This window comes from Onthophagus taurus, chromosome 6 (assembly GCF_036711975.1).
Source record: "Onthophagus taurus isolate NC chromosome 6, IU_Otau_3.0, whole genome shotgun sequence".
Classification (NCBI taxonomy): Eukaryota; Metazoa; Arthropoda; class Insecta; order Coleoptera; family Scarabaeidae; genus Onthophagus; species Onthophagus taurus.
In genome coordinates, this window is record NC_091971.1 from 32152800 (window position 1) to 32162967 (window position 10168).

The 10168-nt window shown below is 32.8% G+C and overlaps 1 non-coding gene across 1 annotated transcript; it reads left to right on the forward strand.

Moving 5' to 3' along the window:
• Nucleotides 1-9582: 9582 nt before the first annotated feature.
• Nucleotides 9583-9745, forward strand: LOC139430322 (U1 spliceosomal RNA). The gene has a single exon (XR_011640819.1). It is a non-coding gene; the product is annotated as a U1 spliceosomal RNA (small nuclear RNA).
• Nucleotides 9746-10168: the final 423 nt, after the last annotated feature.

A 10168-nucleotide genomic window follows, 5' to 3' on the forward strand; every position in this document is an offset into this window, starting at 1 on the left:
CATTAAAATAACAAATTAACGTAAATTCCAAAAGTAGCTCAATAAGTTAATTAGGCTAAAATGTTAATTAATACAATTTTATAACGTTCGATTAGTTACAAAACGTTAAAATATTCTGAATTTGGACTAATTCATTTCAGATTAACCAAAAAAAACGTCATTTAGTTTTAGTTTCGTAAACGAATTATTTTTCATCACACCTTAAAAACAAACATACCAAAGAATTTATCACAGGCAAGGTTGCGTTTATTGACGCTTTTCAAGATCGTATTTGCATTAAATTTACTCGGTTTTTAGAAGATAGTATACAAAAGTAAACATTTGCCGATTTAATTTATCTACGTTTAAAACAAAAAACGAATTATTTTTATTTATTTTTAGAGATATGTGACAAATGATTAAAATCAATCAATCCATTGGTCAAAGCCAGTTAAAAGAAGACTCGTGAATACCAGCAATCTGCAGAAGCTAATAAATTAGAACTGAGGACAAGCAAGATCACGATACTCTTATGTACGATCGAAGAAAACGCAAAGATTACGAAACGATTGACTTTACAAACGACCGATTCTTTAATAGGGTCGATTAAATTGCGATGATGTACGACTTAATAAAATCACCCTATAATAAAACTGATTAATCCCACATTTATTCAAATCGAATTAATTATTCAACACTCAAGTTCGATATATTGATTCGTTATTTATCTTCGCGACTAATTGGCACGGTGATGATTGTTTTTGTAACTTGAGTTTGAACCTATTACGTATGAATAGAGGCATTTAACGAGACGCGAACACACACCTTGCCGAGTCCTTCGTTGGCAAAGAACGGATGCCTCTGTCTCGACCCACGTTAGCAAAAATCTGCAACTGATTAACATTTAGTGAGACTGAATAATGTGGATCTTCTATTCTCAGGATTATAACAAAACGATCATCTACTTTCAACTTGTCAAAGAATTTACGAATACAAACTAATAGCAATTTGCGAAGGTGTAATTATGCTTTCAGGATTTTCTTAAATAAAGATAAACTCATTGTTTAGCTAAGAAACTAATGTTAAAGTCATCAAATTTGTTTTTATTTGATTCTAATAATTTTCATAACAAAAGATTTATTTTTTTATCTGTAGCAACGATGTAGAACGAATTATTTCTTATTTCAACCTTTTGTAAGAATATTATTACTCTTTTGAATAAGTTTGTCATATTATCTTTTTGTAATGTCATTCACAACAATTTTTTCAAGTTTTTCAATTGTGCTTTTATAACTACAATGAATTATTTTATCTTGATCTAAGTATCGAAAAAAACGTACCGAGAGTTTTTTAATTACACCATAGGTACTTACTGTTATTGTAAAAACGATGTTCGCCGTTCGGTGGTTACATTTATAGTTTCTTAATTCAATGCAGTTATATTGCATATATTTAATTTGCTAATGTAAAAAAAAAACAAATAGATTTTTATAAAAAATTGAAACTATAAAGAAACAGAATTAGTATTTTTCTTCAATGCACTATTTCCATATTTTCTTAGAGCATTCCAGGCAAATCAGCGATGACACATATGGCACAAATACCTTGTTTTTGTATGTAATCGGCTAGGACACAAATATTTCGGGTTTGTAGCAAATCTTCTGTATTGGGTTCTGGAGGAGGCTGTTTGAGATTTAAAGAATTTGCGATGAGCATCCGGATCTCTCTATTCATATTAGAATTTTGAAATCTTCTTTCCATCTGGGGAGTAGCCAAAATTTTCATAAATTCTCGTCTCTCGATTTGTTCTACAGGGTGAGTCAGAAAGAATGGGAAATCCGAATACCGGAGACACTAGACACCAAAATATGACGATTTAACCTAACATGTCTTATACAAATGTCGGTGGTTTTTAATACACAGGGTGTTGAAAGTTAAATTTTTATTTCGAAACTTCTTGATAATTTTGAAGGTTTTTGTACTATTAACATAAAATTTGGTAGTTAGATGTTTTCGAGCATGAGAAATACGAATTTGATATTTGTTTTGTGATTGATCGTAGAGGGCGCTAGATACACACTCTATGGTTGAGATATCAAGTCATGACTATTTTGTCAGTTGAGGTATGGTGAATTAGAACCAGAAATCTGAAGGAGTTTTCAATTCTGCACAAAAAAGGTACTCTTGCTTACATTGTCTAAGTCTACTGGTTTCCAAGTTATCTGCTTTTAATTGTTTCAAAGTAATTTTAAGGTTAACATTTAAAATCAATAACACACAGTAACTATAACAATTAGTAACGATAATAATCGATAACAATAACAATTGATTAATAATAATAGAATATTGTTACCATTTTCAAAAATCCAGTGGACTTAAATCTGGATTTCTCACTATTAAAAAACATGGCAATTGTCGAAATATAAGCGGAAAAATAACCCAACTTTGCTTGTGTTAAAAAATAAATATTTTAGAAGAAAAAATACATTTAAACATTTAAAAGTAAATAATTCGAAAACCCATAGACTTAGACAATTTCAATAAGAGTACCATTTTTATGTAAAATTGAATGCTCTTTGTGATTTGCAGCTCTTATTGGTCATAGCTGTCGAGCCAAAAAACTTATGATTTGATTTATCAAATGAGCAGCGTGTATCTAGCGCCCTCTACGAGCAATGACAAAAGAAGTTTCAAATTCGTATTTCTCATGCTCGAAAACATAAAACTACGAAATTTTATGTTAATAGTACAAAAACCTTCAAAATTATCAAGAAATTTCGAAATAAGAATTTAACTTTCAACACCTTATGCCTCGAAATCCACTGACATTTGTATAAGAGATGTTACGTTAAATCATCATATTTTGGTGTCTAGTATCTCCGGTATTCGGATTTCCCATTCTTTCTGACTCACCCTGTATATTTTTACATGAATTATATACATTATAAAAGCGTTGACTGTAGAGATATCAAGAATTTTATTAAAGAAAGCCATCGGCCATCCTTGGGTTCGACGCGATGTGCTACATGTAGCACATTTCTCGTCAAGAGCATCAACACCACCCTTAGTATTGTTATCATAGGCAATTATCTCTGGTTTTCCGTTTTCATCTACTGCTGGCGTATGATGCATTGACGAAACTAAGATTACCGATTTTCGTTGTTTCGGTACATATCAGTTTTTGTAAATCCGTATATTGAGGAAACCTGTTTTCTTTTACTGCAGGGCAAACACTGTTTTGGAATTTCTCGTTTATTTTTCCTGAGACTTCCAACATAGGTGAGTTTCCTATCACGCAGCTTTTGGACTAACTGTATTGACGAAAACCAGTTGTCCGCACTTATATTTCTATTTGTTCCAAAATTTGGGTTTGCCAAACGTAGAACAGATTTTGATGTGGCATAATACACAAGTACAGTTTTTAAATAACTTTGAATTTGATTCCTCCAATCGTTTGTTGATTTACGTTTGTGGACCTTAAATAATTCATCTAATAAGGGCAGTAGAACAGGATAATTATAAGGCATCACAAAGAGATTAACACAGTTTAAGTTCGTGCTTGCTTTTAAAATGTGTTTTTGGAGTTACAGATTTAAATTTCCTAAATCATCAAATTTCTGCTGAAGGCATTTGCCCTTCGCAATCTAAGGTTAATGCCATAACTAAATTTCGAAAACCAACCACACTTAAAGAATTACAACGATTCTTAGGAATGATAAACGTTTATCACAGATTTTTTCCAAAAATCTCAAACATTTTAGCTCCTTTACAGCCTTTATCAAAAACACTTTATTCACAAAAACTTAAATCAATCACTTCCTGCACACATCATCACGACATTTCTTTTACTACAGCCAAAGAACTTTTATCAAAATCCGTCACTCTTGCACACTCATCACCACAATCACTGGCAACAGACAATAAAGACAATAAAACACAACCTTTAGCATTTTTTTCTCAAAAATTATCTTCAAGCCAAATATATTATTCAACTTTTGATAGAGAATTGTTAGCAATTTACACTACTATCAAATTCTTTAAACATTTTGTGCATGGACATCAATCTTTTCTACCACAGAAAAAACTCCACGTCAGACACGATATCTTAGTTACATAACACAATACTCATCAGATTCAGATATCAGGTACATTAAAGGAGTTTTTTTGAAAAATTATTAATAAAAAATTAATAAAATGAACAACTTCTGACTCGCTAAAATAATTTATTTACTCAGAACCGGATTCAAAACTTAAAACGTTTCATCTTCAGCGGAATCTACATATAATAAAAAATCTGTAAAGAAACACTAATTAACTACTCCCCGCAATTTAAAATTTCTCCTAACAACAATTGTTATAGTACATATTTCATAGATATGAATCCCCAAATCTTAAAGTTATATTCCCTTCCTAAAATGCATAAACCCGAAATGCCCATCAGGCCAATTACAGCTTTCAGAAATTCACCTACCTCTAAATTAGCCAGTTTTATGTTGAGTATTTTGAAAACTTTAAATTTTAAACCATCTTTTTCTTTAAATAATTCAACACAATTTATCAACGAAGTACTAGATGTAAATCTTGACAAGAAATTTCTAATCTCTTTTGACGTAGTGAACTTATATTCCACTGTACCTATTGATTACACTCTCAATCTTACTTCTCAATTATTCCAAAATCATTTTGATGATGACATTGAAGTTCTAAATCTTAACACTATTCTTAAACATATAGTCACCCAAAACAAAAACTATTGCTCTTTTAACGAAGAAATTTATAAAATTGCTGAAAGGCTACCAATGGGCATGCCTCTTTCAGGTTTTCTCTCCAACATTTTCCTTAATCATATTGAGAATGATTTCATCATTAATGAAATAAACCCTTTTAAGAAACATATTTATAAATGGCTACGATATGTAGACGATGTGTTCTGCATTTGGGAGGGAGACTTAGACAGTTTGAAGGACTTCCATGCTTACATAAATTCTCTTCACAATAAGAAGCATCAATTTTTTAGATCTAACCCTTTCCAATAAAAATAATAAAAATAGATTTTCAAATTTTTAAGAAACCCTCTTCTGTAACCACTATAATACCTTTTGACTCAGCCCATCCCCTTTCACAAAAGTTGGCTAGTTTTCGTTTCTAAAGGGTGTCTCAATAAGAGTGCCCGATTTAAATTTGGTGCCATTTTTTTTCTGTGCAAGTGGCAGCCCTGAAATGTGACAGCTGTCATCTACGATTGCTCCGATTATTAATAATGGGGCGCTATACAAAGGAACAACGCGTTATCATTGTGAAAACCCATTACAAATATGGGGAAAGTTACGCCGAAACCGCTCGCAAACTTCGCGGAATTTTACGTCGTGAAAGTGCACCAAATTTCGCTGCTGTAAACGAGAGTGTCGTCGAAAATCCGGGAACATCAATTCGGCATCGTTCACAACAACTTCAACAAGGTTCAGCTGACCCAGGAGCTCAAACCAATAGACCACTCACAGCGCCGCCAATTTGTTCAATGGTTGATGGAGCATTTTTCGAAAAAAATCATCTTCAACTGGCCACCGAGATCGTGCGATTTGACACCGTGCGACTTCTTCCTCTGGGGTTTTGTGAAATCTCAAGTCTATGCCAATGCGCCACGGACTATTCCCGAGTTCAAGGACGAGATAAAACGCGTCATCGGTGAGTTAGAATCGCAACTCTACAGAAACATCATCGAAAATTTTATGAAAAGAGCAAGGATCTGTGTGCAAAGCCGCGGGAGTCATTTACCGGATATTTTGTTTCATGCTTAATCGGAACATGTGTGCTTTATAATGCAGTAAAAATATTACCACTCGCTCAAAAATTGCGTTTTATTGCTAAATTAAATCGGGCATTCTTATTGAGACACCCTATATATAAATAGAATTTTACAATATCCTATGTCAAATGGTAATACAACAGAAGAATTTAATGAATTTTTCAAGATAGCAAAACAAAATAATTTCCCACTAAAAGTTATTGACAATCTTATAAGACGGATCCATAACGCAAATGATCCTCTACACACAAAAATCCAGGAACCCAGGGTCTATAAACCTATCCTGTTCAACATTGTCACTCAATATACTAAAAAAAATTTTTCATAATATAATACCTCCCTTGCTTTTTCTAATAAGAATAGTATTTACAATCTATTATCTAATTATCATTTTGGAAATAATAACATCTTAAATGAAAGCGGAGTATATTCTATCAGTTGTTCTAATTGCAACGCTATTTTTTTAGAACAGACTGGGCGTAAATTACAGGCTAGACTAGCGGAACAAAAGAATAATCCAAAATCCAATGTTTATAAACATATTTTAGAAACGGGACATAAAGTTAATTACAACGAAACAAGATTATTACATAAATGTAAGAAAGGTTTTAAGTTGGATCTTTTGGAATCTCTTGACATTAATAGAGCAACAAATAACAATAAATATATGACACTAAATGACCAATTGGATATCAATTATATTCCACTTTACGCTGGCCTTTCTGAAATTTAGTTAATGTTTTTAATTAATGTAAGAAACGGAGGAGATTTAATAGGGATGGAATATTGGGAATTCATTTTATAATTTTTGTATTTTTCCATCTCTGTTTGTCATTTCCTTCGTTTTTGACTTCAACGTTTTCTTATTTTTATGCTGTTCTGCCGGTTTATTAGTCTTGGATTTGTTCGCCTTTCAATTTTTATTGTGTATCGTGTTTATGTTAGCGTTGCCATTTTTATACATTTGTGTGTTTTATTAAGTCTTTTTCTATTAAGTCTTTTTGATATGTTTTTATCAGCTAATGTTCTTCTTAACGTTTCGTTTAACATCTTATATTAATTTTTTAATTTAATGACTGTAAGTTTGGTTTTATTATTCTTTTTTATTTTGAAGTCATTTTCTTTTGTCTCCCTTATATGTAGATTCAGCTGAAGATGAAACTTTTTAAGTTTTGAAACCGGTTCTGAGTAAATAAATTATTTTAGCGAGTCAGAAGTTGTTCATTTTATTAATTTTTTATTAATAATTTTTCAAATTTTAATCTTACACTCGCAACATGGATGAACACAACATTAAAGGAGAATTAAATACGGTAGTACAGTACCCTGACACACAAACTTTAAAAAATGTACAATTCTATAATATAGAATTAACACATTTACTAAACAATCAATACACAAACATGCAAACTACTAAATATAACCTATCTCAACAAACAACATCACATTCAGATGTAAAGCTTTGGTGCGACCTTTCAACAAACAATCCTCGAACATACATACCACAAAAATTTCGTAAAACAATTTTCAACAAATTTCACAACTTAACACATCCTGGTACACACATCATCAAAACACGATTCTTTTGGCCTCACATGACAAAACACATTTATTTACCTATTTGCAATATCAACAAACAAAAGTTCACAAACACACAAAATCTACATTTGGTCAGTCCTCTCACTCCGTCCCTTGGCTACACATATGTGCTCACCGTAATAGATCGTTTCACACCTTGGCCAGAAGCTTATCTTCTCATAGATATTAGTTCTACTTTTATTACGGATACTTTGTTTCGGCATTATTTCAGCCGATTTGACATCCTAGCACTATCACCCATGATCAGGGACGACATTTGAATCAATCTTCATCTCAAAATTTCACACTCTTCTAGGAACACGTCAAATTCATAGATTTCACCATTCTTTAAAAACAGCCATCACTGTCAGAGGTAACGCTACGTGGTGGAACAATGATCTTCCCTTGGTTCTTCTAGGCCTCAGAACATCTCTTAAGGAAGACCTAGGTTGTTCATCTGCCAAACTAGTATATAAGGTTTAGTTTAATAGCAATAACCTGACCCTAAATGCAAGTAAGACACTTAACCTCGTCTGGAACCTGTTCCTGATTGCAAATTTGATTGTGATATCGCGACAATTACAGAGAAACTTTTAGACAGCTTAAGTGTATGGCGCTTCCATGTCTGTATATTCTAAAATGAATTAAATATATTACAAACAATATGAAAAAGGAGGAATTTAATTCTCCTATAATGTGCAAGTTATTTGTAATAGTAGCCTTAAAATATTGGATATTGTAGCGTGATGGCCAACATGATTTAATGGGTCTTATATAAAATATAAATTTGAGAACAATGTGTTCCCTAATTGTTTTATACTGGAGGATAGTGGTTATGCAGCAGGTGCATATTTGGCTGAAGAATGCTGCACATATTCGTACTCGAAATTGTGTTGAGCGTTGTTTTGGAGTTTTAAAAAGGAGATTTCTTAAAACCTAGGACAATATTAATTACAATCACTGCATGTGCAGTTTTACACAATTTCTACCTTGAAGATGTTACCACATTTGAAGAAGGAATTGAAGGAAATGTGGATGATGTGCCTAACGAATTCGCAGCAGCACCATGACAAAGAGCACCCGGAAATGCAGTTAGAAGGGTCTTTATAAATGAACATGATAATTAAATGTGTTTTTTATTTATTTTTTTAATTCATTTTTTATTTTTTCCACTTCCAATTGTTCCTTTTCTAATTGAACCTTCATAATATATGTTTTAAGTTTCGCCTGTTCAAATTCCTCCCTTAAAATTTTCATTTTTAACTCGATAGTTTCACCATCTTCCTTGTTTTTTCGAAAATCGTTTCGCTCCTGTAGGATTTTTAAATATAAATGCAGGACTTTACCACGGTGCAATACTTACCTTATCTGCAGAATTATGTTTTTGAGCATTCCTTTTAATAAATCCATACAAATCTTTAAGTTCTTTTGCATTTCTTGTTCCCGATTGCGAGTTTTGATTAAACTGTTGCGTGAGTACATCCCAAGCTTTTTTTTTCCATATTTGTAGAACTATCGGTTTTTTTATTTTCAATTATAGATTTGTGTTCTTTAACTAATTCAATTAACAATTTTTTTTCGAAAGAACTAAAATTTTTCGAACGTTTCTCCATATTCTGTTTTACGAATTGTTTGTTCAAAATTTTTACCGCCACCTATCGACGGGAAGAAACAAGTAACCGATTTTTAGACCAAATCACTAAACAGCCGTTATCGCCCGGTTAAAAGATGTTGGTCCAGTAACTATTGCCCCGATATTATAACGTACGAGAAACGGGGCAGTATGCACATACAACTTATGCTCTGTTTTTAACACACACCACTCTCGTTATTTACACTATCGAGTCGATAGAGCTGCTTATTAGTCAGAAACCCAACTGACCGATATCGCTCGAGTTATCGATCAGCAGTGCGATATAGGTTCGATATCTACATGCGTACAGGAAACCAGGCATTATCAATCTAGCAACTCGACCACAAGCGACCTCTGCTTCAAACATCTTCGAAATATAATTTTGGATAATCAAAGTGAAAAGAAATGGAATAACCAGTTATATACAGATTATGTTATGGACCTTATTAAATAATCAAATATAGGAGTTATCAAAGGAGTGAAAATGGTTCACTTAACCTTGTCGTTTGCAGATGGCGTGTTGTTATTCTAGATAAGGAGTGGTTTAATACCGTTTAGGCAGGGTAGTTGGTTGGCTGTGGAGAGCATACTTACCTGGCGTAGGGGTTACCGTGATCAATAAGGCGGTTCCCCCAGGACGAGGCCCTTCCATTGCACTTCGGTCGGGCTGACCCCTGCGATTACCCCTAATGCGGGTAACTCGGGCGCGTAATTTTTGGTAGTCGGGTCTGCGTACGCGCTAACCCGGATTATATTAATACAAACATAACTACAATAAAAGTTCACCTTGTGTAATATTACCAATAGTTAAGATAAAATTATCTTAGATTTCTGTCTAGTCTAGAGCTTCTACACAGGAAAAAATCGTGTCGTGTAAAAATTTTAGAGTAGTTGGTAAAAATTGTAATATCACATGGTAAAAATAACTCTAATGTACACTATATTTAATATTAATATAGAGTTCATATATTATTCACTTAATAGAGTAGTTTTTACAGTTCTCTAAAGGAGAGTTCTTTTTTACTTATGTTAGTGAAGTTATATAATATATAAAACATTAAATTTTACACTAGACGTGTACTTTTCCTTCGGGTACTTCGTAGGCACCGCACTATTTTGCTCGGGATTACTCGTCGGTACCACGTGATCAACATGTGGTGTGATACAAGCTA